The 10,150-nt window shown below is 35.4% G+C and overlaps 1 pseudogene; it reads left to right on the top strand.

Annotated features, from left to right (window-relative positions):
- Nucleotides 1-9,245: 9,245 nt before the first annotated feature.
- On the top strand, nucleotides 9,246-9,362 carry LOC146005858 (5S ribosomal RNA; annotated as a pseudogene).
- Nucleotides 9,363-10,150: the final 788 nt, after the last annotated feature.

Raw genomic sequence — 10,150 nt, 5'->3', positions numbered from 1 at the left:
AAATTGACGCTTCTGAACTCACGGATGGCACAGACTTCATCTACGACAGTAATTTTAAAACCGATAATGTCAATTGTGACATCACTGATGATGTCATAATTGATTTTGACCATCTTTTCAAAATTGTAAATTTGACGATTCTGAACTCACGGATGGCACGGACATCATCTACGACAGTAATTTTAAAACCGATAATGTCAATTGTGACATCACTGATGATGTCATAATTTATTTTAACCGTCTTTTTAAAACTGTAAATTTGACGATTCTGAACTCAGGGATGGCACGGATATCATCTACGACAGTAATTTTAAAACCGATTATGTCAATTGTGACATCACTGATGATGTCATAATTGATTTTAACCATCTTTTCAAAACTGTAAAATTGACGCTTCTGAACTCACGGATGGCACAGACTTCATCTACGACAGTAATTTTAAAACCGATAATGTCAATTGTGACATCACTGATGATGTCATAATTGATTTCGACATCTTTTCAAAACTGTAAAATTTATGCTTCTGAACTCACGAATGGCACGGACATCATCTATGACAGTAATTTTAAAACCGATAATGTCAATTGTGACATCACTGATGATGTCATAATTGATTTTAACCATCTTTTCAAAACTGTAAATTTGACGATTCTGAACTCACGGATGGCACGGACATCATCTACGACAGTAATTTTAAAACCGATTATGTCAATTGTGACATCACTGATGATGTCATAATTGATTTTAACCATCTATTCAAAACTGTAAAATTGACGCTTCTGAACTCACGGATGGCACAGACTTCATCTACGACAGTAATTTTAAAACCGATAATGTCAATTTTGACATTACTGATGATGTCATAATTGATTTCGACATCTTTTCAAAACTGTAAAATTGATGCTTCTGAACTCACGAATGGCACGGACATCATCTATGACAGTAATTTTAAAACCGATAATGTCAATGGTGACATCACTGATGATGTCATAATTGATTTTGACCATCTTTTCAAAATTGTAAATTTGACGATTCTGAACTCACTGATGGCACGGACATCATCTACGACAGTAATTTTAAAACCGATAATGTCAATTGTGACATCACTGATGATGTCATAATTGATTTTAACCATCTTTTTAAAACTGTAAATTCGACGATTCTGAACTCACGGATGGCACGGATATCATCTACGACAGTAATTTTAAAACCGATTATGTCAATTGTGACATCACTGATGATGTCATAATTGATTTCGACATCTTTTCAAAACTGTGAAATTGATGCTTCTGAACTCACGAATGGCACGAACATCATGTACGACAGTAATTTTAAAACCGATAATGTCAATTGTGACATCACTGATGATGTCATAATTGATTTTAACCATCTTTTGAAAACTGTAAAATTGACGCTTCTGAACTCACGGATGGCACAGACTTCATCTACGACAGTAATTTTAAAACCGATAATGTCAATTGTGACATCACTGATGATGTCATAATTGATTTCGACATCTTTTCAAAACTGTAAAATTGATGCTTCTGAACTCACGAATGGCACGGACATCATCTATGACAGTAATTTTAAAACCGATAATGTCAATTGTGACATCACTGATGATGTCATAATTGATTTTGACCATCTTTTCAAAATTGTAAATTTGACGATTCTGAACTCACGGATGGCACGGACATCATCTACGACAGTAATTTTAAAACCGATAATGTCAATTGTGACATCACTGATGATGTCATAATTTATTTTAACCGTCTTTTTAAAACTGTAAATTTGACGATTCTGAACTCAGGGATGGCAAGGATATCATCTACGACAGTAATTTTAAAACCGATTATGTCAATTGTGACATCACTGATGATGTCATAATTGATTTTAACCATCTTTTTAAAACTGTAAAATTGACGCTTCTGAACTCACGGATGGCACAGACTTCATCTACGACAGTAATTTTAAAACCGATAATGTCAATTGTGACATCACTGATGATGTCATAATTGATTTCGACATCTTTTCAAAACTGTAAAATTGATGCTTCTGAACTCACGAATGGCACGGACATCATATATGACAGTAATTTTAAAACCGATAATGTCAATTGTGACATCACTGATGATGTCATAATTGATTTTAACCATCTTTTCAAAACTGTAAATTTGACGATTCTGAACTCACGGATGGCACGGACATCATCTACGACAGTAATTTTAAAACCGATTATGTCAATTTTGACATCACTGATGATGTCATAATTGATTTTAACCATCTTTTCAAAACTGTAAAATTGACGCTTCTGAACTCACGGATGGCACAGACTTCATCTACGACAGTAATTTTAAAACCGATAATGTCAATTTTGACATCACTGATGATGTCATAATTGATTTCGACATCTTTTCAAAACTGTAAAATTGATGCTTCTGAACTCACGAATGGCACGGACATCATCTATGACAGTAATTTTAAAACCGATAATGTCAATTGTGACATCACTGATGATGTCATAATTGATTTCGACATCTTTTCAAAACTGTGAAATTGATGCTTCTGAACTCACGAATGGCACGGACATCATCTACGACAGTAATTTTAAAACCGATAATGTCAATTGTGACATCACTGATGATGTCATAATTGATTTTAACCATCTTTTCAAAACTGTAAAATTGACGCTTCTGAACTCACGGATGGCACAGACTTCATCTACGACAGTAATTTTAAAACCGATAATGTCAATTGTGACATCACTGATGATGTCATAATTGATTTCGACATCTTTTCAAAACTGTAAAATTGATGCTTCTGAACTCACGAATGGCACGGACATCATCTATGACAGTAATTTTAAAACCGATAATGTCAATTGTGACATCACTGATGATGTCATAATTGATTTTGACCATCTTTTCAAAATTGTAAATTTGACGATTCTGAACTCACGGATGGCACGGACATCATCTACGACAGTAATTTTAAAACCGATAATGTCAATTGTGACATCACTGATGATGTCATAATTGATTTCGACATCTTTTCAAAACTGTGAAATTGATGCTTCTGAACTCACGAATGGCACGAACATCATCTACGACAGTAATTTTAAAACCGATAATGTCAATTGTGACATCACTGATGATGTCATAATTGATTTTAACCATCTTTTCAAAACTGTAAAATTGACGCTTCTGAACTCACGGATGGCACAGACTTCATCTACGACAGTAATTTTAAAACCGATAATGTCAATTGTGACATCACTGATGATGTCATAATTGATTTTGACCATCTTTTCAAAATTGTAAATTTGACGATTCTGAACTCACGGATGGCACGGACATCATCTACGACAGTAATTTTAAAACCGATAATGTCAATTGTGACATCACTGATGATGTCATAATTTATTTTAACCGTCTTTTTAAAACTGTAAATTTGACGATTCTGAACTCAGGGATGGCACGGATATCATCTACGACAGTAATTTTAAAACCGATTATGTCAATTGTGACATCACTGATGATGTCATAATTGATTTTAACCATCTTTTCAAAACTGTAAAATTGACGCTTCTGAACTCACGGATGGCACAGACTTCATCTACGACAGTAATTTTAAAACCGATAATGTCAATTGTGACATCACTGATGATGTCATAATTGATTTCGACATCTTTTCAAAACTGTAAAATTGATGCTTCTGAACTCACGAATGGCACGGACATCATATATGACAGTAATTTTAAAACCGATAATGTCAATTGTGACATCACTGATGATGTCATAATTGATTTTAACCATCTTTTCAAAACTGTAAATTTGACGTTTCTGAACTCACGGATGGCACGGACATCATCTACGACAGTAATTTTAAAACCGATTATGTCAATTGTGACATCACTGATGATGTCATAATTGATTTTAACCATCTATTCAAAACTGTAAAATTGACGCTTCTGAACTCACGGATGGCACAGACTTCATCTACGACAGTAATTTTAAAACCGATAATGTCAATTTTGACATCACTGATGATGTCATAATTGATTTCGACATCTTTTCAAAACTGTAAAATTGATGCTTCTGAACTCACGAATGGCACGGACATCATCTATGACAGTAATTTTAAAACCGATAATGTCAATTGTGACATCACTGATGATGTCATAATTGATTTCGACATCTTTTCAAAACTGTGAAATTGATGCTTCTGAACTCACGAATGGCACGGACATCATCTACGACAGTAATTTTAAAACCGATAATGTCAATTGTGACATCACTGATGATGTCATAATTGATTTTAACCATCTTTTCAAAACTGTAAAATTGACGCTTCTGAACTCACGGATGGCACAGACTTCATCTACGACAGTAATTTTAAAACCGATAATGTCAATTGTGACATCACTGATGATGTCATAATTGATTTCGACATCTTTTCAAAACTGTAAAATTGATGCTTCTGAACTCACGAATGGCACGGACATCATCTATGACAGTAATTTTAAAACCGATAATGTCAATTGTGACATCACTGATGATGTCATAATTGATTTTGACCATCTTTTCAAAATTGTAAATTTGACGATTCTGAACTCACGGATGGCACGGACATCATCTACGACAGTAATTTTAAAACCGATAATGTCAATTGTGACATCACTGATGATGTCATAATTGATTTCGACATCTTTTCAAAACTGTGAAATTGATGCTTCTGAACTCACGAATGGCACGAACATCATCTACGACAGTAATTTTAAAACCGATAATGTCAATTGTGACATCACTGATGATGTCATAATTGATTTTAACCATCTTTTCAAAACTGTAAAATTGACGCTTCTGAACTCACGGATGGCACAGACTTCATCTACGACAGTAATTTTAAAACCGATAATGTCAATTGTGACATCACTGATGATGTCATAATTGATTTTGACCATCTTTTCAAAATTGTAAATTTGACGATTCTGAACTCACGGATGGCACGGACATCATCTACGACAGTAATTTTAAAACCGATAATGTCAATTGTGACATCACTGATGATGTCATAATTTATTTTAACCGTCTTTTTAAAACTGTAAATTTGACGATTCTGAACTCAGGGATGGCACGGATATCATCTACGACAGTAATTTTAAAACCGATTATGTCAATTGTGACATCACTGATGATGTCATAATTGATTTTAACCATCTTTTCAAAACTGTAAAATTGACGCTTCTGAACTCACGGATGGCACAGACTTCATCTACGACAGTAATTTTAAAACCGATAATGTCAATTGTGACATCACTGATGATGTCATAATTGATTTCGACATCTTTTCAAAACTGTAAAATTGATGCTTCTGAACTCACGAATGGCACGGACATCATCTATGACAGTAATTTTAAAACCGATAATGTCAATTGTGACATCACTGATGATGTCATAATTGATTTTGACCATCTTTTCAAAATTGTAAATTTGACGATTCTGAACTCACGGATGGCACGGACATCATCTACGACAGTAATTTTAAAACCGATAATGTCAATTGTGACATCACTGATGATGTCATAATTGATTTTAACCATCTTTTCAAAACTGTAAAATTGACGCTTCTGAACTCACGGATGGCACAGACTTCATCTACGACAGTAATTTTAAAACCGATAATGTCAATTGTGACATCACTGATGATGTCATAATTGATTTCGACATCTTTTCAAAACTGTAAAATTGATGCTTCTGAACTCACGAATGGCTCGGACATCATCTATGACAGTAATTTTAAAACCGATAATGTCAATTGTGACATCACTGATGATGTCATAATTGATTTTGACCATCTTTTCAAAATTGTAAATTTGACGATTCTGAACTCACGGATGGCACGGACATCATCTACGACAGTAATTTTAAAACCGATAATGTCAATTGTGACATCACTGATGATGTCATAATTTATTTTAACCGTCTTTTTAAAACTGTAAATTTGACGATTCTGAACTCAGGGATGGCACGGATATCATCTACGACAGTAATTTTAAAACCGATTATGTCAATTGTGACATCACTGATGATGTCATAATTGATTTTAACCATCTTTTCAAAACTGTAAATTTGACGTTTCTGAACTCACGGATGGCACGGACATCATCTACGACAGTAATTTTAAAACCGATTATGTCAATTGTGACATCACTGATGATGTCATAATTGATTTTAACCATCTTTTCAAAACTGTAAAATTGACGCTTCTGAACTCACGGATGGCACAGACTTCATCTACGACAGTAATTTTAAAACCGATAATGTCAATTGTGACATCACTGATGATGTCATAATTGATTTCGACATCTTTTCAAAACTGTAAAATTGATGCTTCTGAACTCACGAATGGCACGGACATCATATATGACAGTAATTTTAAAACCGATAATGTCAATTGTGACATCACTGATGATGTCATAATTGATTTTAACCATCTTTTCAAAACTGTAAATTTTACGATTCTGAACTCACGGATGGCACGGACATCATCTACGACAGTAATTTTAAAACCGATTATGTCAATTGTGACATCACTGATGATGTCATAATTGATTTTAACCATCTATTCAAAACTGTAAAATTGACGCTTCTGAACTCACGGAACTCACGCGTAGAGGTGGTGACATTAATCAAACCCTACTCCAAAAAGAAAGTTGGTGGATTTTTCAGCTGGACACCCTTTCCCCCAAAGGACTCAACGAAGACATCAACTTCAGTTCTTTCCTGTGATACCTCTTATCCCTATCCCACTAATCAGAACACCTCCAAAATCTGTCCACTCATCCACATACCTTTAATCAAGTATTTCCCCCACTTTTGTCAACCAATATATTCTCCACAAAGTCCTTGGTCCTAATACCGTTTAATTCCTGAATGTATAAGAATGTAAATTAATCTCTGATACATATCTTTATTATTCACAGGATACTACATTTAACTAGATATTTTATCTTTATCAGCGTATGAATATAATACTATATGCACTATAGTGATTGTATCTATTATGATAATACTTCTTCTGTTTAGACTTTGCATTTACTTACAGTATGGGAGTAGGATATCTCGTTCCTATATAATGTTGGTCCCACTATATACTAACACAGTAATAAACATGTCTCGCTAATTATGTGATTACAACATTATATGTCTAGATGTACCCCAACAATAACTCATCAAACCAGGTGCTAACAGTTTGTATGATAATAATACTGTGTACTTGATGTCATTAGAGTTGTGATTATCATTTTTATCACAATTGATTTTTGTATCATTTTTCTTTCAGAACGGGCAACTACCAACTATAATGTAAATGCTAAATTACCTCTATAACTTAATTTTCCCTGTATATATTCTTCTCAGCATGATCATCCTAATGGTATATATTTTTCTTGTTGAATTCATCAACACATAGAGATATATATATATATACAGGTACTATGATTCTTTTCCATTTGAAAACTACCAACTTCCCCTTTTTCCTTTCATCACAGTATATAATGACAATCACCCAATCCATTTATTTATTATTTTTTGGAACACACACCTATTTTCGGTTTTTTTAGTCGACACAGACAATGTCGACCCTTTAGTGCATCTTTGCCCCACTTTTTCCGGTAATAATAACTGTATCCTAAGCTTCCCAATTTCCATAAAGACACAAGGAATGTCATAACATCCCTTAACATTATATATAGGGGCGATTTAGTCGACATGAGATATGTCCACATCACCTCTGTTTACAAACCTCAAATCCGTTTGTAACTGTTACAAACTGCCAAATCCATGTACAACTACCTTATCAGCCACAATATCATACTCCTCGAAACCATCATTAATTTTGCACTTTATATTTAGTGCAAACAGTCGACATAAATCGAGTCGACATCGTAGTGTGCCAACACCATATCAAAATCCACAATGGTCATCAGTTCCACATAGCTTTTATTACAACAGATACCATCTATATCCTCTAATACTAACTGACACAATCGGTGATTCAGTTCTATAACTATAGTGTTAAAGGTGGTTTAGCCTTTTACATACCAAGCTAATTCAGCTCTCAATCAACTCATTATTGCTAACATAAGCGGTTAACACTTCCTCATTTTCCATTGGTACATTCGTATGTCCATCATTATTTCCAAGCGCAGGATTGGCCTGCACATCTCTCTTATACCAACAGGGAACCCCCAGTCCAGCACGTCATTGTGATCAAGCCCAATCGGGGCGAAACACGTGTCTCTGACGTCAGGGCATCTCCAGCCACTCCCAGCCCTCCCGCAGCACATCTCAGACCAGCGCTGCAGCCACTATTCGGACGGTGAGAAACGCTCACCGCACGGCTTTCCCTGCTCCGTGACCTCGCTACCAGGCACTCAAGGTACTCTGTATTTTCCAACTTACAGATTACCCTGCACGCACAGACTTTGTGTCTGGTGCGTGTACACAAACCATTACCGCCACTGAGCGGGACTGCAGCGCTCTATCATATGGGGCAGACTGTAACTATATGCTAGCAGAATTGTTGATACAAGCGCTTATTACTATTGTGACCCGCAGGTTGTGTTCTGGCTATATCAAACTGTCAAACCATCCACTGAACTCTCTCTTTAAAAACACCACCATTGCTATCACTATCCCTAATAAAAGGTAGTTAATAGATAAGGTGTGGACAACAGTCAGTCCTTAATTAATGGTATCAATTAGCCTTAAAAGGTATAAGTAGAGTGGATGTTTAACCTGTTGTTTTACATTGGTTTTTCTACATTTGATAAACTGTTACTAATTGCTGCTGTCTACTAGTAACTCCATTTGTTACATTGTTTTGACTAAAGTTGTGAGCCATTTGCCAATGTGTATGCTGCTGATGAACCAATCTATCCTGCACGTACAAATTATTTAAGATTCATAAAGACTCTACTCACCCCTGCATGTGGAACTGTGCTCAGTATTTTCCATTACTGGCTCAATAACCACGAACCCATGAAAATCTGCAGTGGGCACATTTATCAATATAATGTGAGCATACCTTTCTCACTTGCTTATTTTATTTCTGCTTCAATCTAACTTACTACTACCTATTACGTGGACTCGCTCACTCTCTCATTCTCCTGAACCAAATCGGGGAAAAGCAGAAGTGACTACTGGCTCCTAGTTCCATTCGAGGCTCTCTCATCTGATGCCATATACAGCCATACTTCGCTGGGCCGCCTGATCCCATCTGAACTCAGCAGCTAAGCAGCGACAGGCTGGATCAGTACCTCCTGGGAGACCATCAGGGAATATCCAGTGCTGTATCACTCGTCCAGACAGCAGAAGTAATGAATGCATACGAAGAGTTTTTTTTCTATCTCTATCCTTATTCATCAAACTCGGTCCTAACAAGATTATTGTAAACCCGCTACCTGTGTCATTTAACCTGGTCCATTAGCTGCTATATTTTCTGGGAGGGTTGTAAGCAAGACCCCAGTTACTAAAGAAACACCAAAATCATGGAGCTCTGCAACATTTATGTGCATTGCATTATCGTTGGGTATTTTTTGGTCTTGCTTTACTAATAATAATTTTTGATCTGGCAAATTTCCCTGACAAATCATTTTCGCCCACTTGATGGTCACTGTATTACAATTTCATGTCTTACATTGTGTATTTACGGTTATAAAATAAAATCCGTAGTTGAATTCAATTGTTGATTTATATATAACTTTATCAAATTATTTATTTCCTATTTTTGAAATTTGACGTGTGTATACTTTTTAAGTGTAATCAATAAAGGTTAGATTTTAAATTACTCATATGTACACCATCTTTTCACCATCTTTTCATTCTAAGTGTGCCCCAAAAACCTTGTCGTTCTTTCTATGTCTCTTCAAAAGACACCCATTTAATTCAGTTATCCCACTGAATCTTTTGGGAGCACCGCCAACCCAGTACCCTACAAAATATCTATCTTGTTAAAAGGTCGCATGTTGGTATGACACTCAATTTGTATTTCTTCATTCTCTCTCTCACAAACTGCCTGTGACACTTCACTCAGTTATTTCTAAGAACTCACGGATGGCACAGACTTCATCTACGACAGTAATTTT

Source organism: Crinia signifera, chromosome 5 (genome assembly GCF_055691185.1).
Source record: "Crinia signifera chromosome 5, ASM5569118v1, whole genome shotgun sequence".
NCBI lineage: Eukaryota > Metazoa > Chordata > Amphibia > Anura > Myobatrachidae > Crinia > Crinia signifera.
This window is presented reverse-complemented; position numbering and strand designations above follow the sequence as displayed.